This window comes from Myodes glareolus, chromosome 4 (genome assembly GCF_982192425.1).
Source record: "Myodes glareolus chromosome 4, mMyoGla1.1, whole genome shotgun sequence".
Taxonomy (NCBI): Eukaryota; Metazoa; Chordata; class Mammalia; order Rodentia; family Cricetidae; genus Myodes; species Myodes glareolus.
Window position 1 is genome coordinate 95,075,458 of NC_142029.1, and position 8,510 is coordinate 95,083,967.

An 8,510-nucleotide genomic window follows, 5' to 3' on the forward strand; every position below is an offset into this window, starting at 1 on the left:
AACAGTTCCAATAACTGGTGACTAAGCATTCAACCATATGAACCTATGGGGGCTATTCTCATTCAAACAACCATAGCAATTATCAATTGTCAAAAGCTCTTTGGCTAGTGGTGGGACTTTGTAAGCTCTTCCTTAACCATGGTGGGGTGTGTCCGGCTTGATACTGTGCAGGCCTTGCACAGGCAGTCCCAGTCCCTGTCAGTTCATGGCAAACTGTTTGTTTTGTTCAGGACCTTGTCTTCGCCCTTTGAAATGACTGCGTAGTATTTCATTAAATAAATGTCTATAAATTTATAATGCAATTAGTCATATTCAGAAGGGCAGCAAGTTGTTTCTAACGGGCTATAACAAACATTATTGGTCAAATAGTCCCTCTAACTTACATTGATTTTCCAGAGCCTCCGTTCTCCCAGGAAGAAGGAAAGTGGCAGAGAGCCATCACCCTGCCAAGCCCAACATTAGAATAGAGAGCGGCACTGGAGAGCCAGACATGTGCAGCTTTGCCTTTTGCTTTTTTCAGACTTTTCTTTCTTTCACCAAAAACCTTATTAACACATCTTAATTGTGGGTATCATTGATGCTGGATCTCCTTATAACATTTTCATGTTATATAATAGGCATTATTCATCATCAGCTTCTTCTTCCTGCTGTCTTTTCTCCAACAGGCTGTGATACCCAGCATTGATGCTGCAGATTCTGCTGTTCGCTGGGTTATGTAACTCTTGTGAGTTATTGCTCCTCCTGCCCACATGCAGGGGTGTTGTTGCAGCTGGAATGCTGTTCCGACAAGTCACCTCAGGTCATGCGGTGCTGAACTGTATACACTCATGCTGTGATTTGCAGGTCACCTTCACATCCCATCACTTTATTTATTTATTATACTACTTTTTTAAAAAAAAAATCAATGGGGGTATTATCTGGGTGAGGAAACTAAGGTTTACAGAGTCGTAGTTCGTAGCTTTTCCAAATTCCACTTGATAATGGCAGAGATGAAACTTGAAACCAACCAACTCACTTTACCTTCCTTTTCTTCGTCCTCTTTTTTTTCTTATATTTGTGAAATCAAAGTAAGATTTTTTGGAATACGGTAGAGACTAGAATGCTAGCGGAGTCTTCCCAAGATTTACTTCCATGAACAATTAGAGTGAAGTCTTCAAACAAGAGGAATTAAGGATCAGTTTATTCATCAGTCACATTAATCTCCTAGGATAGTGCACAATGCCATCTGTCCAGAGAGTAGGACCAGACTAGAAGCCTCTGACTGGGAGCTTGTGTCTAATGTGAAGGTCAGGATACAGGCCTGCAATTTGGGGAACCAGGACAGAGGAAAGAGCATGCATTGCACATGCTTGCCAGCTCTTTCAGAGCCAAGGACTCTAACCTGAAAAACCTATGAAACTCGCCTCTCAAGGCAGCTTGACCAGGCCAACTCCATGGTTCCCCACAGAAGGGGAAAAATTCCAGCAAGAGATTGGGAGGAGGCGTGAAGGAGAGGAGTGTGGGGGAAATGAATAAGAACAAAGAAGAAGGATTTATATGCCTGAAAATATTACAATGAAAACCACTACTTTGTATGCTTACAAAATCATTAATAAAATAAAAGTATGCTAAAGTTAAAAAAGGTTTAACTTCAAAATGAAGAGAATGAAACTGTTGAAGGAGAAAAAAATCAGCAGGAAAAAACCCAAGATTCCTGCAGGCGTCTGGTTCTTGAGCTTCCAGCCTTCAGAGCGGTGAGATGAGTTCCTGGCGTTGAGGCTGATTGTCAAGGGCAATAGTCAGAGCTTGAGTCGAATCTATGGTCCTATGACCACCGCTAGGTTGGTTTTAAATAATCCAGGGGCGGATTGAGTGTCCTGCCCTCACAGAGCTTGTAGTCTACTGGGAAGCAAGGGGGCACTAAATAAACAATTGAGTCAAGAGGTGGAGTGATTGATTAATTATGAAAGATTGACAGGTGTCTTATAGGGCTTGGGGAGTCCTCTGAGGACATCCCCCAAGGACATGGCCATCAGCCTTGTATCAAAATGATAATTTGAGGTGAGATAGTTCATGAACAGTTGAGAGGGGCTCTTAGGCTTCAGACAGCATCCATGAAGTACTGAGGCGAGAAGGGTTTTGGCAAGAAGCAGACAGGAGAAATTGTCACAGAGAAAGAGAGTGATGGGAAGTGAGACTGTCAGCTAGCAGACAGCAGTCCCATGGGAACTGTCAAGGAGTGGGGATTTTATTCTTAGCATATCAGGAAGCTATTGAAGGGTTTAGCAGAGAAGTGAAATTATCTGGTCTTTATGCTTAGACAATCAGGGTGAACAGAGGGAAGGTAGATAGGTTCCAAGGGCGGTCACATGGACCAGGGGAGGTTTAGGTGGATGCCCTGGGGTCCAGAACTTCCGAAGAGGTGGTAGTGATGAGGAATGCAGAGGTATTGGTGGGCTGGGTAGCTGAGAAAGGAGGGGGAAACAGAAGAGAGACCACAGGTGCAAGAGCTGGGAAGAAGAGCATGTTGAGTCTGCGGAAAAGGAGACAAACCTAGTCACTGCAGAGGGGCATTGAATGCAGCAGGCCTGACTGTGCTTCTCCACATCACCTGGCTTCAGGGATGCTCTTAGGCCAACATTTGGGAACTTTACTCTTAGATTGACTCCCACATAGTTAACTGATAAAGCAATTAGACTGTACAAGCCATAAGATTTACACTGAAGGTCCATTAGACTTTTGACAAGATAAAGCAGAAGGGGCCAACATGAATGCTCAACCTCAGTCAAGCTCTCTGCCGTCAGGTTTCCAATGGACTTCCTACTGTCCATTAGCAATATCACCCCTGTGCCGCTGGGTTTTTGAGGTCTGGGGAGAGTGAATGAAGTTCAGCCTTCTCAGAAGGGAACTGGTACAGGCAGGCTGCGTATGGGGTTCTTCAGATCCTGCCTGTGTGTGAATCACCCTTACAATCCAGCTGGGAATCCTTGCTGCACCACTATGACAAACCTTAGGCAGAGTTCACCTACAGGCTGGGTCCTGAATCCTGGAGAATCTCCAAGAGCTGCAGAGTTCTTGGGGGACCCTTGACACGAAGTTTCAGGGTTTTCATTAACAAGTGAATCACAACCTACAAGAAACCAAAACCCAGAGGAACAGATGACATCAGCCAGGAAGGGTGAGGTAGAAGCCTGAGGAATTCCACAACTGAGGGATAAACAAAAGGAGACAACATACGCAGGGGGGGCCAGAACTCAGGCATCTCACTGAGGAATGTCGGCTGGATGTATCCCAAGATCATTAATGACTTTGGCCAGACAGTCCCTGTGGGCAGTTGTAGGGAGAACTAGCTCATTAGGGGTCACAAGAGGGAAGCCATCCTTTCAAGGGTGGGAGGGGCAGAGGCATGTGAAGGAAGGGCACGCATATTTTGGAAGATAGAAGACAAAGTGACAGGTATGAAGTTAGAGTTAGTAATACAAGTGAATGCGAGATGCACTGTGTGGGTCACAGAGTGTGTGGCCTAGCGCCAACGGCAGGAAGGTATCTGGAAAGCAAAGTGCACACATGATGGAGTGTTTAGCCCACCCTGAGGATGACGCTGACCTTTAATTTGGCACTTGAATAATGAGCAGAAGTGCGTAGGAGTGTAGAGAAGCAACATTCTGGAAAGGGAAGAGTATATGCAAATGTCCGGAAGGAGAGTGAGTACGTGCTTCAGGGGGAGCATAGGGAGCACTGGGGAATGGGAAGAGACGACGGTAAAAAGGCCAGCGCGGGTAGACTCAGCCTGCAGACACTCTAGGCGGTGGAATGATCAGCAGAGGGAGGGATGGGTAGGTGGACCGAGGACCTTGAGGAGGTTGAGACCTGAGTTTCCAGTTTTGATAGGAGGAATATATTCTACCCTCCCATGTAACAAGAACAGAGGCAAAAGAAAAAGAAAGACTTTTAGACCTGATATTTATTTAAAAGGATTGGCAGAACTTATAATCTGCTTCTTTATTCCACAGTAATGTAGAAATGTTCTTCTAGATTTGTCTCTGCCAGATCTGTTGACAGTGGCTGGTCCTTCCCTGTCTACTGTGAAAAGAGATGCACCGTTGGCTTCTAATGAGTAGAAGAGTCTAATGCTTCTTATCATAGTGAGATGTGGCAGCGTCATGAACTTGAGGAGAGTGGAGAAAGCCCAACATTATTTCCCTGAGGATCTAGAACTAGAGCTGTGTGCTTGGGTTGCTGGACAGTTTCTACTGGACACCATAGTTTTATAGCGGCACATCAGTGCTCCACAGGGTAATTTCTCCACTTGTATGAATTCTGCTTGACTCCATAATGAAAGTGAAGAGAGGGCTGGATGAGTCGAGTGGGCCTCTGCTGTGGAGGACAAGAGAAAATCCATGAAGCAGGTACCCTGGGAGAGGAACCTGTGTCTTGGAAAGCATCAGGGGTCCAGTCAGATCTGCTGTGTTCTTGTTGGCTCTTGATGAGCTGGAGTAGACATAAATCTCATCCTGGGTTATACATATATCTGTGGCAGGTCTCCAAAGTGAATAGCCTCTTGTATATTAGAAGAAGGTAGGTAAGGGAATTTGGCAGATTTGGGAGTGGCTGGACCTACCAATCTGAGCCTGGGGTATTGGGAAGAAGAAAGTCAATGGGTTAAGGTTGTTGAGATGTTCAACATCCCTGAGGTGCCCAAACAAGGAGCTTAAATAACCCAGGAAAAGATGCAGCGAATATAGGAGAAGTAAAGACAGATGAAGAAAGTCCATACATGGGAGTGATCAAGGACGTGGGAACCCTGAGGATGAAGGATGTAGGATGTTTGGGAGTGGTCAATGATGTGGGAATCCTGAAGATGAAGGATGTAGGATGTTTAGTGGGACTAGAGAAAGATCTGGAAACATGGCAAGTTGTGGTCAGGGAGCAGGATATTTGGATTTATGACTTCAGAGGTGGAGAAGCTCTGAGTAATCTGTAAGTCAGGAAGTGGTCTTGGGAGGGGCACTGCTGGCCCTTGTCATCACGGGGACCACCTCTTTGATCTGACACTCACATGGCTCTTCTCGCTCCCTTCAGCATCTGATGCACCTCCCTTCCCAACTCCCCTTTCTCCTTTTTCTGGTCCAGCAAGAGGAACTCACAGCATCTTTTCTTATTTCTGGGGAAATGCATTCCACATGTGTCTGATTCACTTGCGTTTACAGAAACTCGAAATCTCTAGTGTCCAAATACCCTGTCAACTATTTCTTTCCCTTCCCTTTCTTAGAAACAGGAAGTTGTGTTTGGCTGAGGACAACTCTGTCAGTGCTCCTGAGACTTAAAAGATGTTTGGAATGAGGAACGGTGAGGTCTGGGGAAGGCTTCTTTACTTTCTGCTTTGCTGGGGTAATTGGACATCATCTACTGGGATGATTCAATCTCTCCTCACTGAGCCCACGCCTGGGAGGAAAATGTTCCAAACAGGACAGGTGTCTTTATCCCTCTCTGCCTTGGCTTGCAGTTTCAGACTGTGCTTCCATATTGATGTGTTCTCTCTCTTCCCTATAGTTTTCTGATAGGACCCCTTTCTCTCTTCTATGGGGTTTCTTCTGGGTTGGAAGGCAATGTTAAACAAGGATGGCTACTTCTTTAATGGAATGTCAGAGAATCTTCCCATTTGAAGAGCAAACCATGGAAACGTGTCGCAGGTTATAACAGGGCACACCTATCTTGCTAAGTCTGACAAGGTCATTACAGTTTTTGTTGGTCTAGAAAGCCGACAGGTGCCAGGGAGGCGTCCCAATCCCACCAAGGAAGCAGCTCACTCACAGTCTATGCGAAAATTCAACTTAGTTAGTTCCTTTGGTGTGTTAGCTGGTATTGTTTAGAATATTACATCTCAGTCAGGTGGTGGTGACGTATGCCTTTAGTCTCAGCCCTCGGGAGGCAGAGACAGGTGGATCTTCCTGAGATGGAGGCCAGTCAGTTCTATAAAGTGAGTTTGAGGACAGGACCCAAAGCTGCAGAGAAACCTTATCTCGAAAAAAAACAAAAGATTAAAAAAGAATATTGTATTTCTGTCTTACCCAGCCTATGTTGTTGCCCCTCCCCCCTTTCTTTTCCTGTGCTGGGGATGAAAACCCAGGATTTCAGTCACGCTAGACACACATTCAGCCACAGAGTACACTTCCAGACCACTACATTATTTTCCTATGCTAAAGCACATAAGGCCATGGTATTTATTCTTTTAATGATTCCCACAATGAGCCAGCAAAAATGACAGCTTCCATGGGTGACTTTCTCTTTTATGCTTCATGGAAAAGATATTTCCTCATAAAGACATGTTGTCCTCCTGCCATAGGCCACCAAAGGACAGTAAGCCCCAGCTGATCTGCCTCAATCACAGGATAGCTGTTTTCCATTTCTCTAATTTGAATGACCTTGAGATGGCAAGCGATTTGACTGATGATGAGACTAGGGATGGATGATGAAACTCGCGGATTGCTGGCAGGGGCATACTCCTTCTCAATTTGCAGTCTCTGGTTGGCTACTTGGGAATGAAGGGCAGAGAAGAAACCCCAGGCAAGGATTCAGTTATCTTTTATTTTTGAGACAGGCTCTAATTAAGTAGCCTAGACTGGCATTGAACTTAATCTCAAGCCTCAGCTTCCTGAGTGTTGGAATTGCATAGGTGTGCTACTGTGCCTAATTTTGGATTTACTTATTTCAAGGATGAAAAGTTGGGCAGGAGTGGGGGGGGGGGCACTTGGTGCTAATGCATCACCTTTGGAATATCCAGATTAATGGCTGAATTACCTGCCGAGTTAGGGCCTTTAGGCCTCCTTCAAGCACTGGCTAGACAATGGAACAATGGCTAGAAAAGACAAACTCTCAGCAGAGGAAATACAGCCTTCCCTCCTGTGAGCTTAAGGGTGGCCGTGGCTGGCCAGGGCTAACCATGGTGTGGTCTCCCTCTGTAGCTCTGTTTGCTGAGTACTGAGCCGCAGCTGTTGAATTTCCAGACACAAACAAGTATGTATTCTGTGAGCCTTGCTGAGCCCACACGTCAAGGGAGAGCCAAGCCGGATTCCATTCTGCTTTGCACATCGGCAGCTCTGCTGCCAGCTGAACTCCGGGGCAAGAGCTGTGTCTGGTAATGATGCATGCAGCCGGGATGGCACAGCTGGCCTGACAGGGGAGTTAGTGAGGGCGACACACTTGCCTTTGATTTTCCGGGGGAGGATGAGGAGCGGAAGGGCATGAAGACTTGCAGAAACACACATCGGGCTCAGCAAACTGGGGCACACCAAAGCGGGAGGGACACCGTGTTTATCACTCATCAACAACATGCCTGTGTGTGCACGCGTGTTTATATTTAGGTAAGCTCAGCCTCCTACTCACCTAAAAACTAGACAGACAAGAAAAAGTAGATGTCAACTGCCACTGTCTGGGGACCAGTTAAGGGGACAGTCGTAGCTGCAATCCTACTGGCCTTACCTTGTGCCCCAAAGGTCTAAGTCCTCTTTTTTTTCTGTTTTTGTTTTTTTCTGTTTTTATTTTCTTAAGACAGGGTTTCTCTGTGTAGCCCTGGCTGTCCTGGAACTAGCTCTGTAGATTGGGCTGGCTTCGAACTCACAGAGATATACCAGCCTCTGCCTCCCAAAGTGCTGGGGTTAAAGGCATGTGCCTCAGGGCTCAGTTTAGCAGCATGTCTGCCCATGTCTCATGTCTTGAGAGAAACTTGGAAGAAAAAAGGGTAATGCAAAATAGGACGATGTAAATTGAGGTATTTCCCTTCTATTGCTATAATGTCATTTCTTTCTTCTTTTTTCTTTCTTTTTTCATGTTTTTGTCTTTGTGGTGTGTGTGTGGTTGCGTGAGGAGGTCAGAGGTTGATATCAGCTGTCTTTCTTGATTACCTTCCACTTTCTTTATTGAGGTGTCCTGCTGAACCTGGAGCTTGATGATTGGTTTGTTCTAGCCAATCTACTACTAATCTACAGTAATCTAGCTCCTCTAGTTACTCTTAAAGTTTGCTTGTCGTTCCTGTCACTGCTTCCCGAGCTTTGGAATTACAGGCAGGCTGCCAATGCCACTTAGTTTGTTCCGTGGGTGCAGGAGATCTGGCTTCACACCTGTACGTCAAGCACTTTATCCACCGAGAACCATCTCTTTGGCTTCTAGGATGCCACCTTTTTCTTAAATGTCCATTTCTTCTCATCCATTTGTGCCCAAGGACTGAGTTCCGTATGTGGAAGATTGATCTTCTGAGCCTTGAGAAAAATGAGCTCTGAAGACAGGATTTTAGAAGCTCTTGGGGTTTCCAGTGGGTAACACATAGGCACTGTTATCCCAGGTTAATAAGTTCTCATTGAGAAGTTGGACTAAAGGAGTTGTGAGATATGGATGAAATGTGGTGGAGGTCAGGTGTTAAGCAGGTGCAGATATCATTGGAGTGGTGGTCCCTAGGCAGAAGGTGAGAGGCTTGTGTGTGTGTGTGTGTGTGTGTGTGTGTTTTACCTTAAATGAGCAGGCCAGCATATAAG